This window comes from Crinia signifera, chromosome 3 (assembly GCF_055691185.1).
Source record: "Crinia signifera chromosome 3, ASM5569118v1, whole genome shotgun sequence".
Taxonomy (NCBI): Eukaryota; Metazoa; Chordata; class Amphibia; order Anura; family Myobatrachidae; genus Crinia; species Crinia signifera.
The window spans coordinates 1,741,253-1,755,284 of record NC_139219.1 but is presented as its reverse complement, the minus strand read 5'-3'; the positions used below and the strand labels follow the sequence as shown (position 1 = coordinate 1,755,284).

Below are 14,032 nucleotides of genomic sequence, written 5' to 3'. Positions count from 1 at the left end.
CCATCTGTGTGAGGTCCGGTGCTTCGGGCGAGGTGACGCTGCTGAAGTGGGAAGCGGCGTATTCCAGTGACGTGGGAAGGCCTGTGCTGGAGAGGCGGAGCTGTGTGAGGGGATCTGGCAGCCAGAGTAAAAGCAAGGAGCTGGTGAGTGCACAAAACTCCGCATCCCACACGCCCAGACAGGGAGGAGCAATGACATAGAGTTTATGCAGTCTATCTGACACTGGATTCCACAGCCCGGTGCGCTCACCCAATAGTAATTTAAGCAATAGCCCTAAACTGAGGGGAATCTCCTTTAACCTCCTTACTTTTGGCATTATTACACCAGAACAAGGGGAGATAAACCCGGCTTAGAAGCCTGGAGACGCTTCACGGACACAATCTTAACCAGGGAATCTCTGCATTGCTGAGCAGTATCATTTTTTGTGGCAAACAGAAGCAAGTAATGGCCAAACCCGGCTTATCCAGCCTGGGGATGCCTTTCGAGACCTCTAAAGTGGTAATAAAAACAAATAAAACAGCACAGGAGAAGTGAGTTAAACCCGGTGGGACACCAGGGGACACTCTGAATTAGTGCTAGCAGCATATCAGGAGACCTTCAGGGATAGAGAAAAACTGCATCAGATTAGCAGCAAGCAGGGCCGGCGCTACCCACTCAGCAGCTCCTGCAAAGCAGGGAGGCTCCATGCTGAAAAGGCGCTGTCTCCCTCCCTGCTCTGCTAAAGCTGCCTCATCCTTCACTGTCACTGCTTCCTGCATGCCGCCCGCAGCGCCTGCCTGACAGCGGGCAGGCGGCAGTATAAAGAGCTGCTCCCTGCCCCGCAAGTGCACACAGCCTGCGTGTCGCCCGCAGCACCTGTCTGACAGCGGGCGGCAGTATGGAGAGGCTGAGCAGCTCCCTGCACCGCGCACGCACTGTCCTCCTCCTTCTTCCGACCTGCCCCCTCTTCCTCACGGACACTTGCGCTGAGGCATGTAGCGCTGTCTGTGAATGCCTGGATGACATGTCATGTCCAGATCTGCCCCCTACCCATTGCTTCCTGCGCCTGTCAGCTGTCAATCACATGACAAACAGGCAGCAGCACCGCCTCCCCTTCCTTCCCTCTTCTCAGTGTGCTGTGCCAGTGCCACTGCCAGTCCCCAACACTCCGCCCCCTCTATCTCCTCCTCTCTTCTTCCATCTCCCCTCCTTTCCCCCTGAGTCACGAGAGTGGTGTAATGGCGTCCTCAGTGTCCTGCCTATGCAGATAGAAGAGGAGGGACTGCACAAGAGTTAAACAGCAAAAGAACAGGGAGTCTTTTATTATACATGTTTATAACAAATTTTTTAATAATTGTAGATTTTTTTATCATATTAATTTAGACACTTTTTAAATAATGGGCTGGATTATGTGCCTAAATGTGGCTATACATGCTACAATCGGGCATCGCATCGCACAGTACAAAAAGTATGTGCTGCACATACTTTTTGTACTGCTTTCGGATCGCATCACATTGCATGTATGCCATGCGATGCGATCTAGCACATAACGTATGCGATTCTCGCAGCGTGTATGGGCACCTTTAGTGCCTGCAACATTTTGCGGACACAGCACTGAGATGGTGTATGCATACATGTAAATGCACCCGAGATCCTCCATAGGATCGCATGTTGCATACGCTCCCACAATCGGGCTGCAGCTTGTTGCAAAGGCAATGTGAAAGGGCGCAAAATGTATGGTTTGCAGGAGGGCGCCGGACACCCTAGCACCGGCCCTGGCAGCAAGCAAGTTAATATTGTTTCTATCAGACTGATAGCCAGTTAGAAAAACCGTTGGAGCAGCCATTTTAGCAAGAGTGAGGAGAATAAAACTGCACTCTCTCACTCTTAGTGGCACAAGAAAACTGCATCATTATAGTCTACACGGTGTGCATCTAAAAGGGAGTAAAACTTGAGACTAGCGAGAACTCACCTGCAGTCGTATTCGAGACTTTTGGAAAGGAACTGCATCCTATTAGGACAGTGGCCACAGGGAGGGACTCTGTAATGTAAAGAAGCGCTTTAGTTGTTTAAGTTAAGTAGGAAATTATTGCGCAATAATATAGTGGTTATAGTCTAAAGTAACCGTTTTAAGATAAGTAAATTGTAGTAAGTTTGGATTCATGACAACTGCCAATAGTAAATGATAGAAGTATATGCATGAATTTATCTGATAGTTGATATAGAATTTACAGTAATTTGATGCGTTTCATGTACCAAGGGAACTGAAGTTCGGAGGAGCAGCTGCACGTTCCGGTATAATAAAATGGTTGTATTGGTGTGAAATTGTTCATTTATATTCTGTAACTGATTGGTAATATATGAGCTATAATAAATTACGTTGAAGTCATTGTGTGCTGCTGTATTTAACCTGTAACCTAAACAAACAAAAGGAGTGATACTTACCCATGTGACGGAAGGTCACAAGCACGCACCAGGGCCATATTCTCTTCATAGGATTAACGCACTTTCCTCCCACTGGCAGTACAGGTTGGATCCACCTCATCCTCATTCTCTGGGTCCTCCTCCTCCTCATCATCCTCCTGGGCTGCGTCTTCCTCCACCTCCTCCTCCTCCTCTGCATCATCTTCCTCATGCTGAGCCAACTCCACCTCAGAATAAACTTCCTCCTGCAACTCCACCTCTGTGTGCCTGGCACTCTGTTCCTCCTGTGAGGACACATAACTTGTTCCTGCATCTTCCTCCTCCATGTCCACCTGCTGAGCTTCCACCATGTGGCCTCTCCCTGCCACAGCTCTTCCTGTCAGCATGCTGCCTCTCTCTGTCCTGGCTCTCACAGCGCTGCCTGTGTGAGATGCAGTGCTGCCTCTCCCTCCCCTACCTCTCACAGTGACTGGGGTAATTGGCCCTCTGCTGCCTGTCTCTCTGCCTCCTGTGCTCTGTCTCCTGCCTCCTCTCCTGTCTATGACCAACGCCTAACTCCCTTTCAAAGGTTAAAATGGCGTCTGCGCCCCTTTATATAGGGGCTGTGATGCATATTGTAAGGGACTAAGGTGGGCCAATAGGTTAGGAGGTTGTATGGCCAGGTCAGGCGGATTTGTGTAAATCGCATTCCGGTTGGACACTATATCGCACATGACCTAACCTGGAAATCGCACTTTTATGGCGTTATAATTTGCCTCCATTCGCACCATATCGCCCATTATCGCACTTTTTCACACCAAAATCGCTACACATTAAATATGCGATTTTGGACTAAAAATGTGAATTAGAAAAAGTGCGATACATGGCAATTTGCAAACAAGTCACACATGGTTAAAAAATCGCCATTCACTAAATCTCGCCCATTGTGTCCATTAGCTGGGGAGATTGCTGAAATGGTAACTGTTGCTAAATGCCAGAGTACCTTGTTATTATACAACTTCTGCTCAGGTTCTCAAGTAGGCTCCCGTTCGCCGGCCGGTGTTGGATGGATGAAGAGATTTGCAGAACTGACGCGTTTCCCCGCCTTCGTCTGTCGGCGGCTTTGTCAGAGATCAAGTGTGAAGTTTTTTAATTATCATTTTTACCATTTTTTTCTTTTCATTTTGTATCGGCCGGTACCTATATGTACATTTATTAAATGTTATGCCTTGCTTATTATTAAATAACATAAAATGCTTTATTAATTATTATCCATTCGACTGTCTTTTAATTTTAATATTATTATCATTATTACTATTATTAATATAGATATTATTCATATTGAAATTAATCTTGGTTAAATTACATTGAGTGGTTCCCAGCGCGAATTCTTTTGGTATTTTCTTGTCTTGCTTTTAGGGATTGGTTATCCCGTTGAGTTAGCAGCTGGAACCCCGTTAATCTAGGGTTACGTTAGCGCTCATTTTTCCTTGTATGTTGTGTATGTGTTGGTTTGTGTTTGCTTATGTTGGTAAGACCTCAAGACAATTACAGGTTCGGGAAGTCTCTATCAACCCATACCTTATCAGCCCACCTGTCCTCTCATCATGAGGCAAATGAGTGTCAGCCTACACACTTTTGGGGTATTAAAAAACAGTATTTCTAAATGTCGTACTCATGACATGGATTTGAGATGATCTAAATCAGAAATGAAATGGATTTACTGTTTAGGTACCTCTAGGGGCCTACAGGGTGATTTCAAATCCAAACCTTTTTTGCTATGAAGCCCGCACATTCTTATTTTCTTTCTATTTTTATCTATTCTTCACAAGGTTGGGTGGTATTTTAATATAGATATATATATATGCAAAGAATAGGAGATGCGCACAATGAGCAATATGGTAAAAAATTCTATATAATAAAACAATAGCTCACGTACAAATGAGGTTTTCAATAAACAGCTTGCCAGCATTATCACAAGTGCATGGGAACAGTCTCTCTCCTATGTCGCGCCAAAGCCGCAGGGCTCTTGGATCACCATCGATAGGACCACCCAGCCTGCACAATCGTCACTGGAACACGCCTCTACGCGTTTTGTCACTTGATTGACTTCGTCAGGAGGCTCTAAAAAAGACGTTTTGCTGCAGTGATGTGCTGTCTCCCTACCTTTTTGGAATGGAAACCCAGCTACATGTGATATTTAGCAAAGGCACACAGCACAATTTGAACTATTGAGGAGAGTGCCGGTCCGAATGCCTGTATATATAGATATATATATATATCTATATATATATATATAGATATATATATACAGAGCAGGAACAGAGTGCGCTTGAAGGTGAAAGTACACAACTTTTTTTACACAATATAAAAATTTAATAAAAGCCCATAACACGGCTTACAGAATATACAGTGATGATATAATCATGTATAAGAATCAATATGACAAAATCTGTAATATTTCAATACAACAGCAGGCCCAACGCGTTTCGTCAACCACGTGACTTCATCAGGGGCATTAGGCGACTTGATTATCAAAGCTGCAGTTGCTCTTCTTGCAGTATCTCAAATTGACTGAGCACAAATAATTTAAGTGGATAATGATATTACACCAACTGACAGAGCTCATGTCAGTTCTCTGTGGTAAACTTTTCAAAAATCCCACTCTATTACAGATGTCAGCAAATACAATTCATTCAAGAATCCAATAGATCAAGGTAACTGGACGCTTGCTACACTGTTTCCAATACAGCCGAGTGCTATATATATATAGTAGTTCAAAGGATACCGCACCCGACGGACTTCTTAGCTGCAATAACTTCACACTACAACTGCCATATTCATATTTAATGATGTATGTTGTTTGTTTACATGTTTCCATAGACACATTGTAATGCACCTCGCAACAGTCGCCGGTCTCCGCTGACCTCACTGGCACGCTGACGGGAAGGGTGGAGAGATCCTATCCAGGAAGCTACTGACAGAGACGGAAGGCGGACGCCGAGCGTGTGGCGCGAGATGTGAAGGTATTTAAAGGTAATGTATGTTCACTTATATGTTTGTTTGTACAGCCTGAGGACGGGACAAATAAAAAGTCCCGAAACGTTGCTGAATATGGCAGTTGTAGTGTGAAGTTATTGCAGCTAAGAAGTCCGTCGGGTGCGGTATCCTTTGAACTACTGCATTTAAACCTTATACCGGCACAGCGGCAGCAGACGTCAGAGGGCGGGTGCAGGGACATCGTTTGATATATATATATATATGTACTGTATACATGGGGGCGGTGGCGGTATACAGCAAAAAATAACACCAGAAGCCTGGATAGATCACCAACGTTTCTGAGCCCGTGCAGCTCTTTTATCTGCACCTTGATAAAAGAGCTGCACGGGCTCAGAAACGTTGGTGATCTATCCAGGCTTCTGGTGTTATTTTTTTGCTGAGTGCTGCCACCGCCCCCATGTATATGTCTCCAGCCAGCTAAGATTAGCTGACTGAAAACGGAGGGCATCAGATCATTTACCCATCGCTTCAGCAGCCAGAATTAGAGTGCTATATATACTGTATATATATATATATATATATATATATATATATATATTTATATATATATAAACAATGTCAGCTGGACGGCACTCGAACGGACTTCATTTTTCGTCAGGGACATAGAATAAAAAAAATAGCTTACCTTTATACCCCACATGCAGTGAAACAAATCCCTTCACCTGTCGCTGCCCGTGTGCAGTCGCTCACACGTGATGTCATCTTCCCCGTCACAATCTGATGCCCTGGAACGCAAAGTCCAGGAAGTGTGCGCTCCACCAGGAGCCGCTCGCCTCCGTCTGCTGTTCAAGATGAAATTTGATCGGGGTTGGAAGAGAAATCACTGCGAGTGCATCGGGTTCTGCGTACAGGATTCTGGGGAGCAGAAAAAAGATTACATATTTGTGAAAATAAGATTTAAAAAAAAAACACGTTTGTGTGCACACAATTCAGCCATATAACCTCAAAAAGCATAGAACTATATTCTATCACATTAGTGAGCAGAAAAAGAAGAAAAAGAAGAAAAAACAGGACATCTGATGCTCAATATAGGGACATATATATCAGACAAAAAAAATGTTCTTTCCTAAAAAAAGGACTATTGGAATATTAATTGCATATAAACATAATTATTCTATGATAATGGGATATCAGTAGACCCTCAATCACTAGGAATTTTTTTTTTTTGTTAAAGCGGATGACTAATGAAAGGAATTAATTCCATGACAAATGTTCATTCAGGCCTCTTGGTGATACAGTGTCGAACTTCGATATCCACAGGGCTTCTCTTTGGAGTAGCAATCTTGCTCGATCACCTCCTCTTTTTGGCATCTCAACATAGTCAATGATTTTATATCTCAACTGGGCAAGTGAGTGTCTGGCTACCTTAAAGGTTGGTCAACGTCTTTTCCTTCGAGGATCTGGCGAATTGCATGTCTATACTGATTGGCCCTTTCTCTGAAGGTACAGACCGTCTTTCCAATGTAAGCCAGTCCACATGGACATTTGATAATATATATTACGAACTTGCTGAGGCAGTTGAGAACATGTTTGATGGCTACTTTTTGGCCAGAGTGAGGGTGAGTTATAAATGGCCATGTTTCTAAATGGCTGCATGTTGTGCATCCAATGCACTTGTAGCATCCATTTTTCTTGGTCATGAAATGTGTGTTGCGGGGTGGATCAGGTGTGACATCATTTCTTACAAGCCAGTCCTTCAAGTTTTTAGCACGTTTTTGACAGTTCAAAACTCTTTTCTTCTTGAAGCAGGGAAGATTTGGGTCAGAAGATACTATTGGCCACATCTCTTTAATGGTTTTAGACACCACCTCACTTGCAGTGGTGTAGCTGTTCACAAAGGGTAAGATCTCTTGGGTCTTCTTAGGTTTTGTTTTGAGACTCTCTTCTCTTGTAATTTTTAAAGCTTTGTTTTTGGCGATGATTAAATCCTTGAGCTTGTAACCCCTCTGTGATTTCTGCAGATGCTGGGTAACTATTTTAAACAAATGCTCCAGTGATCTCATTCTCCTGGTAGTGGAGGAATCCACAAGAATAATGGAGGAAACTAAAACCAAAATACAGAAATGAGAACAAACCGCCATACCTACCTTAACCCTGGATGTCGACAATGACTGGCTAACAAAATTGAAAACCAGTGTTGATAATTACAAAAAAGAACTTATCAAATATAAAAAGAATAAACTGGCCACGGTAGATCGAGACGATCAGGAACAGATGGTTTATCCATGGGCAACAGGGCGACAAATGCCTCAAAGAAAACATCAACATATACGCCGACCGCGTCGACACAGATGCCGACTAGCCCCTTTGTCAAGGTGCAGGAACAACTGCACCTTGACAAAGGGGCTACTCCCTGAAACGTTGGAGAATACATGCTTTTTTGAAAAACCCGCTGTCTGTTTGTACCTAGTTACAACCACGTTACCATTGTATCCGGAAGGCACCTGGGAATTTGTGCACCTAAGCTGGAGTGCCGGGCCGCAACATACCTTTATATATATTTTATTATTATTATTTATATAAATTTGGTCTATCTATAATACTTTACCTGACGCGGCATATACTGGGTCACCTAAGTGTCCATCTCCGTGCTTTGCTCTGCCCCTCTGGAAACCCCCTTCTGAAAATCCTGCGTTTGCCCCTCCAAGGGCAGTTTGTATGGGGAAAAAATCCTTCGGGGGCCATATGTAAAAATTTCTCTTACAAATTGTCCTGCTGCAGCCGTCCCACGCTCCGGTGGCTGCTGCTGAATAGGACTGACAGTCTCCGGCTGCTGTTGATTAAGAGGAATCTCGCAAGAACTACCGACCTCTCAAGAGAATTCCCATGTACTTGACTCCCGGCAAAGCCACCAGGCGGGTGGGCAGGCCACTTAGACCGGCTACGGGGGCCGCATCCGGCCCCTGGGCCTGAGGTTCCCCACCCCTGCCTTACGCTGTGTACACACGCTTTGATTTTTCCCTGTTTTCGATTCGATTTTACTTATAGAAGCAAAATCGAATCAAAACCTATTCAAAATTGAATGGTCTTTATGACACTTTCGACTGACATTTGATTCGATGAGCGCTCCCGTTTTCTCTGTATCGAAAAAAAAATAGACTGTGCAGGCAAGGAAATATCAAATTCGATCCAGTAAATCGAATGTGTACACTGCACCTTGAATTTAAACTGAATTCTATATCGAAATTGAATCGAATGCAAAAGTGCAGATCGAATGTGAAAACAAATGGGAAAATCAAAGGCAAAATCGAAAGGTGGTGGAGAGGGGAAATCTAAATCCAATCGAAAGCGAAAGCAAATCAATGCATCTATATGCAGCTTTAGACTGAGCATTTGAAAAAGGAGTCACACTCCGAAATGCGTTATGATTATATTTTTTGGACACTAATTCACCATCTGTCCGATCACTGACTGGTTTGGACACCTGCTATTCCTTTGGCTTCATCCTGTTCTGGACGTTTGAATACGGACACATCTCTTGTTGCCAATCCTGTCTGCTGTGTACTGTGTATATTATTGGGGAAATGTAATAGGATGAGAGATTCAGAAAGTGAGAGATTTGCCAAGAAATCTCCAGTTTTTTTAAAGAGGCAATCATTTACACTGCAAAATCACACTGGTTTTGCAGTGTAAATGATTGCCGCTTTAAAAAAAACTGGAGATTTCTTGCCATATCTCTCACTTACTGATTCTCTCATCCTATTACATTTCCCTCAATGTGTCATGTGATTTTACATGTCTTCCTATTGTAAATGCAACCTTATATTAACACCCCAATTTTAGTGCAGTTATTTGCACTATATTTTGCTTTTACCTCCCTGGTAATCGCATGCTGTGGAAGAGCAAAGGCAAACTCACGCTCTACTGGACAAAACCATGTGCACTGCAGGTGGGGCAGATGTAACATGTGCAGAGAGAGTTAGATTTGGGTGGGATTTGTACTTCAAACTGATATCTATATTGCAGTGTAAAAATAAAGCAGCCAGTATTCACTCTGCACAGAAACAAAATAACTCACCCACATCTAACTCTCTCTGCACATGTTACATCTGCCCCACCTGCAGTGCACATGGTTTTGTCCATTAGAGAGTTAATTTGCCTTTGTGTGTGAACCAGAATAACCCCCAAACTCTTGGAATTGGGTGATATTGTTTAAGTTTAGTTTTATGGTGGCCCTTTGAGTGCTTATTGTAGGTGTGCACTATTTTTGTTCATCCTTGGACCTGGCAATTTGTGGTGAATGTAGCTGGTGTAATATATGACCTCCTCATAGACTATGGGGAGACTGATCAATACCAGACCGTTGTCATAAACCCAGAACAGAGGCATGGGGTCTAACACGCTGGTGGTCTTTGCTAGGGAACCCGGCAAGGGGCTTTGGTCTTAGCTGGGGTGTGGTATGGGACTCCGACAGTCGGGATCCCGACAGTCATTATCCCGACGTTGGGATCCCGACTGCCCGGAGTCAGACAGCATGGCGAGTGCAAAAAAGCCCCTTGCGGGCACGGTGGTTTGCTACGCGAGCCACCTATTCTATTCTCCCTCTATGGGGGTCGTGGACCCCCACAAGGGAAAATAGCGGGTGGCCGTCGGTCACCCGGCTGCCGGCATTTTGACAGTCGGGATGCCGACGTCGGGTAAATGACTGTCGGGATCCCGACTGTCCGGAACCCATCCGGCACCCGGAGCTGCCCCTGGCATCTCTAAACAGCTTTCTTATACGTTTTCTATTGGTAGAATGTAGCCCATTCAAGTACCTTAAAACAAATGAAATAATGCCAGGCCTCATAGTGCAGATATCACCCAATGTTTACGTAGAAATCAGGACAATAGTGTAAGGACTCTGCACCCTTCTAGGATTATTCCTCCTTTCTTCTATTTTGGGGTATTCAGCCTTTACATCAAGGCAATTGTAGCAGCTTAGGTCAGATAGAGATCCTGGGTCCTCCCTGCGCCCCTGGTGTTTAAGATCACACGGATCCTATAGTGATATCCCAATATCCACTACAGCGTTTCCGCTTTCTCCAAGCCTTCCTCATGGTGTAATGGTCAGCGCTACTGCATTCCTGCTCCGTGCTGTGTGCTCTGCAAATATTGCAATTTTACTCGCTTTCTATCATTAATTAATATATTAAACAAGGCGGGTCCCAATATTGAACCTTGCTGGACTCCACTTTGGCCTTACCCCAGCTTGAATATATGCCATTTACCACCACTCTCTGTCCCCGATTGTGCAACCAGTATTTAATCCAATCACAAATTTTACCTCCTAACCCTAAATTACCTATTTGAAATAACCTTTTATCAGGCACCGTGTCAAAAGCTTTAGCGAAATCAAGCAGCATTAAATCAACAGATTTCCCTAAATCCAGTCCCCTACTGACTCCTCATAGAAGCTGTGGCCAGAGAGCCCGGCACACGGGGCTAATGGCGGCTACAGCACTGAAGGGGTTAACTCTCCGTGCTTTGCCGTTATTCAGAACAAGGGCACTTGACATGTTTTAAACTGTATGAGTAGCACTGAGCTGGGACAGGACCCCTTCTGAAGTGCTGCTGTAAGTTGTAGCCTGCTGCTGGGCACCAGGCACTGAGCTGGGACAGGACCCCTTCTGAAGTGCTGCTGTAAGTTGTAGCCTGCTGCTGGGCACCAGGCACTGAGCTGGGACAGGACCCTTCTGCAGTGCTGATGTAAGTTGTAGCCTGCTGCTGGGCACCAGGCACTGAGCTGGGACAGGACCCCTTCTGCAGTGCTGATGTAAGTTGTAGCCTGCTGCTGGGCACCAGGCACTGAGCTGGGACAGGACCCTTCTGCAGTGCTGATGTAAGTTGTAGCCTGCTGCTGGGCACAAGGCACTGAGCTGGGACAGGACCCCTGCTGCAGTGCTGATGTAAGTTGTAGCCTGCTGCTGGGCACAAGGCACTGAGCTGGGACAGGACCCTTCTGCAGTGCTGATGTAAGTTGTAGCCTGCTGCTGGGCACCAGGCACTGAGCTGGGACAGGACCCTTCTGCAGTGCTGATGTAAGTTGTAGCCTGCTGCTGGGCACCAGGCACAGATTATATGTACTTATGAAATATATGTTTGGCACTGAGCTAGGACTGCATCATATATTGGGTATATTGTATTGAATATTGAGGAATGCATTCTGGATTTACAATGCCCTTTGTACATTTCTGGAGGAAGGAATTTAGCAAATCTTGGTGATGGGGAAATGAGACGCTAAACAGCCTCCTCCTGTCAGAAGGTCCGTGAGTGGCCAATACACAGCAGGGAGTAGGCTCTGTGTCTGAAGCCCTGTGTACAAGGTGTTAATAAGGAAACAAATTTATGTACTGTATGTGATGAGTTTGAAAAAACTCAGGAGCCTGAGGTGTGCTCCCTACCACCAGTGCTGTGCCTAAACACGTGCAAAGGGGGCCGTGCGTTCGAGTGGGCTTATCTCCCGAAGGAGACGGGCCCCGTTTTTCCCCTAACCCCTCTCAACCATAAGGCCGAAGAGGGGAAAATAGGGAACGGTGGGTCCTCTTCGCCAAAGCTTAGAGAGACCCTCATTCCTCAACCCCCGAAAGGGTTAGGACGGTGGGTCCTCCGCACCCCATGGTTTGGAGAGACCCGCAGTGGACTTCCCTCCGCCTTGCGGCTCGGTGTCGTCCTCGGGGGGACCGCAGCTCTCCCCAAAAGGCGAGAGCTTTGGCACATTGGGGAAATGGAAGGCCCGTAAGGGACGACCACACAACCCAAAAAAACGTGACACACTACAGAAAACAGAAAACGTGAAAAAGTGCACAAACGTGAAGAAGAGAAATAAATAATAAAGAGGACCCCAGCCAGAAGGCCGGGGTGGGGGTGTGAAAAATTGTCCTACCCCATCCAAAAGGACGAGGTAAGGACGTGCAGCCTATCCTAGAGGGGGAAGTGCGCAGTGCAAGTGCTTACTTGTGCCAGGTGATTTGGGGGATCACCCGTGCAGGTTCAGCACCCCCGAGTTTCCCCGGGGGCACAGTGCAGCCTCGGACTCCAGGCAGCCAGCCAGTCAGCGTCCGACCAAGTGTTTCTCCGCTCAACCAGTGGGCCCTTTCCGACCCCCGGCATGGGAATGGATACTCCACCGGGCTTTTTCGGTGAGTCTCCCCCGCAGAGGCCCAAATAGACCAACTGAGGAAGAAGAAACCACCTACTCAGTCCCGACGTTTCACCTCTCCCAGGGATTGAGTACTGGGCTGGGCTTTTCGCTGTCTCCCTGGCCGGGGGCGACATGTTACCCCCGGACCAGAGAGCAATCTACTCGGTCCCAGCTTTTCCCTTCTTCCTGGGAGTGGATACTAGACCGAGCTTTTCGAGTGACTCTCCCACAGAGGCAAAGACCCCTGAACAAGAGCCCCATCTCAAAGCCCGATGCTTCTCCCCTCCCTACCAGGTAAAGAATGGTATTCCCTCCCTAGCAGGGCATCGATACTCAGCCATTCCTAGCACTCGCCCAGGACATGAGGTGGATTAATCACATCATGCTCAGTAACAAGATACTGCGGTACTGCTTTTCTCTATTCTCTGCCAGGGGGCGGTCCAGACTCAACTGATAAGAACAGATACTACACTTGATCTTAGCCAAAAGGCCGAGAAGCGATGTACTGTATGTGATGGGTCACTGAACCCAGGCCATCCTGTGTGCCAGGTGTTGGTAATGCAGACATTTGTGTTTCTTTATGTAATCATGTCCAGGAGATAAATCAAATGAACTCCACCGTTCCTGGAAGATATATATTCTAAGGAAATTGGACTCATCCTTTGTAGTATGTAATCTTGGTTCGTTATGCACTGGAAGTAACATGTCAGATTGATATGCAAATCCTAAAGGTATAGGGGGAGGATCTGACAATGTCAGTGTGTTTTCTGTCTATTTAAACAGGGCCTGTGAGCCCAAGTATTGGTACAATCTGCCTGATCTGAATGCTGTAACATCTGTATGCTGTACCTCCTAGATAGATCTAGGAGAGGGCTCTTTTCAGAGCTTCTACTTTGATCAAATAAACCATCTTTTGCCCAAGATGACTGCTTCATCTTGCGACCAACAGAACTATTGTAGTAGTTCCGCTCTCCGGCTTCTGGGCATAGCATCCAGCATCTCCGAGTTCCGCTCTGCCTGCTACCGAAGCAGAGGTCTGGTCCGTGACCAGTGGGGGACCAATTGACGCCAGGTAGTACTGAGGTGCCAGCGTTTGGGCTTGAGCCACTATCCGTGGTTCCAGACGCCACGTAGGAGGAGTCTGGTGGTGGCAGCGCTATCCCCGCCCACTGTGTAGTGTGCGGAGTCAGTAACAGGCGGTTACTGATGGTAACAGGGAATCCCCTATTGGCCAGATCCCATGAGACCAGGAACCACCATCTGAGACCCGAAGGGCGTAGCCAGAGCTTAAGGGCAGGCGTCCGGTCACAGAAGCTGATTAAATTAGTCTGACATGTTCTATTTTTGATGAACCCATGCTGAGCCTTACTTATCACTTTCTCTTGTTCTAAGAAATGTTGGATACTATCTCTTATTATTCCTTCTAATATTTTCCCCACAATGGATGTAAGGCTGACCGGTCTATAA

The 14,032-nt window shown here is 45.9% G+C and overlaps 1 pseudogene; it reads right to left on the bottom strand.

The window, feature by feature from the left end:
- Positions 1 to 12,926: 12,926 nt before the first annotated feature.
- On the bottom strand, positions 12,927 to 13,067 carry LOC146066061 (U2 spliceosomal RNA; annotated as a pseudogene).
- Positions 13,068 to 14,032: the final 965 nt, after the last annotated feature.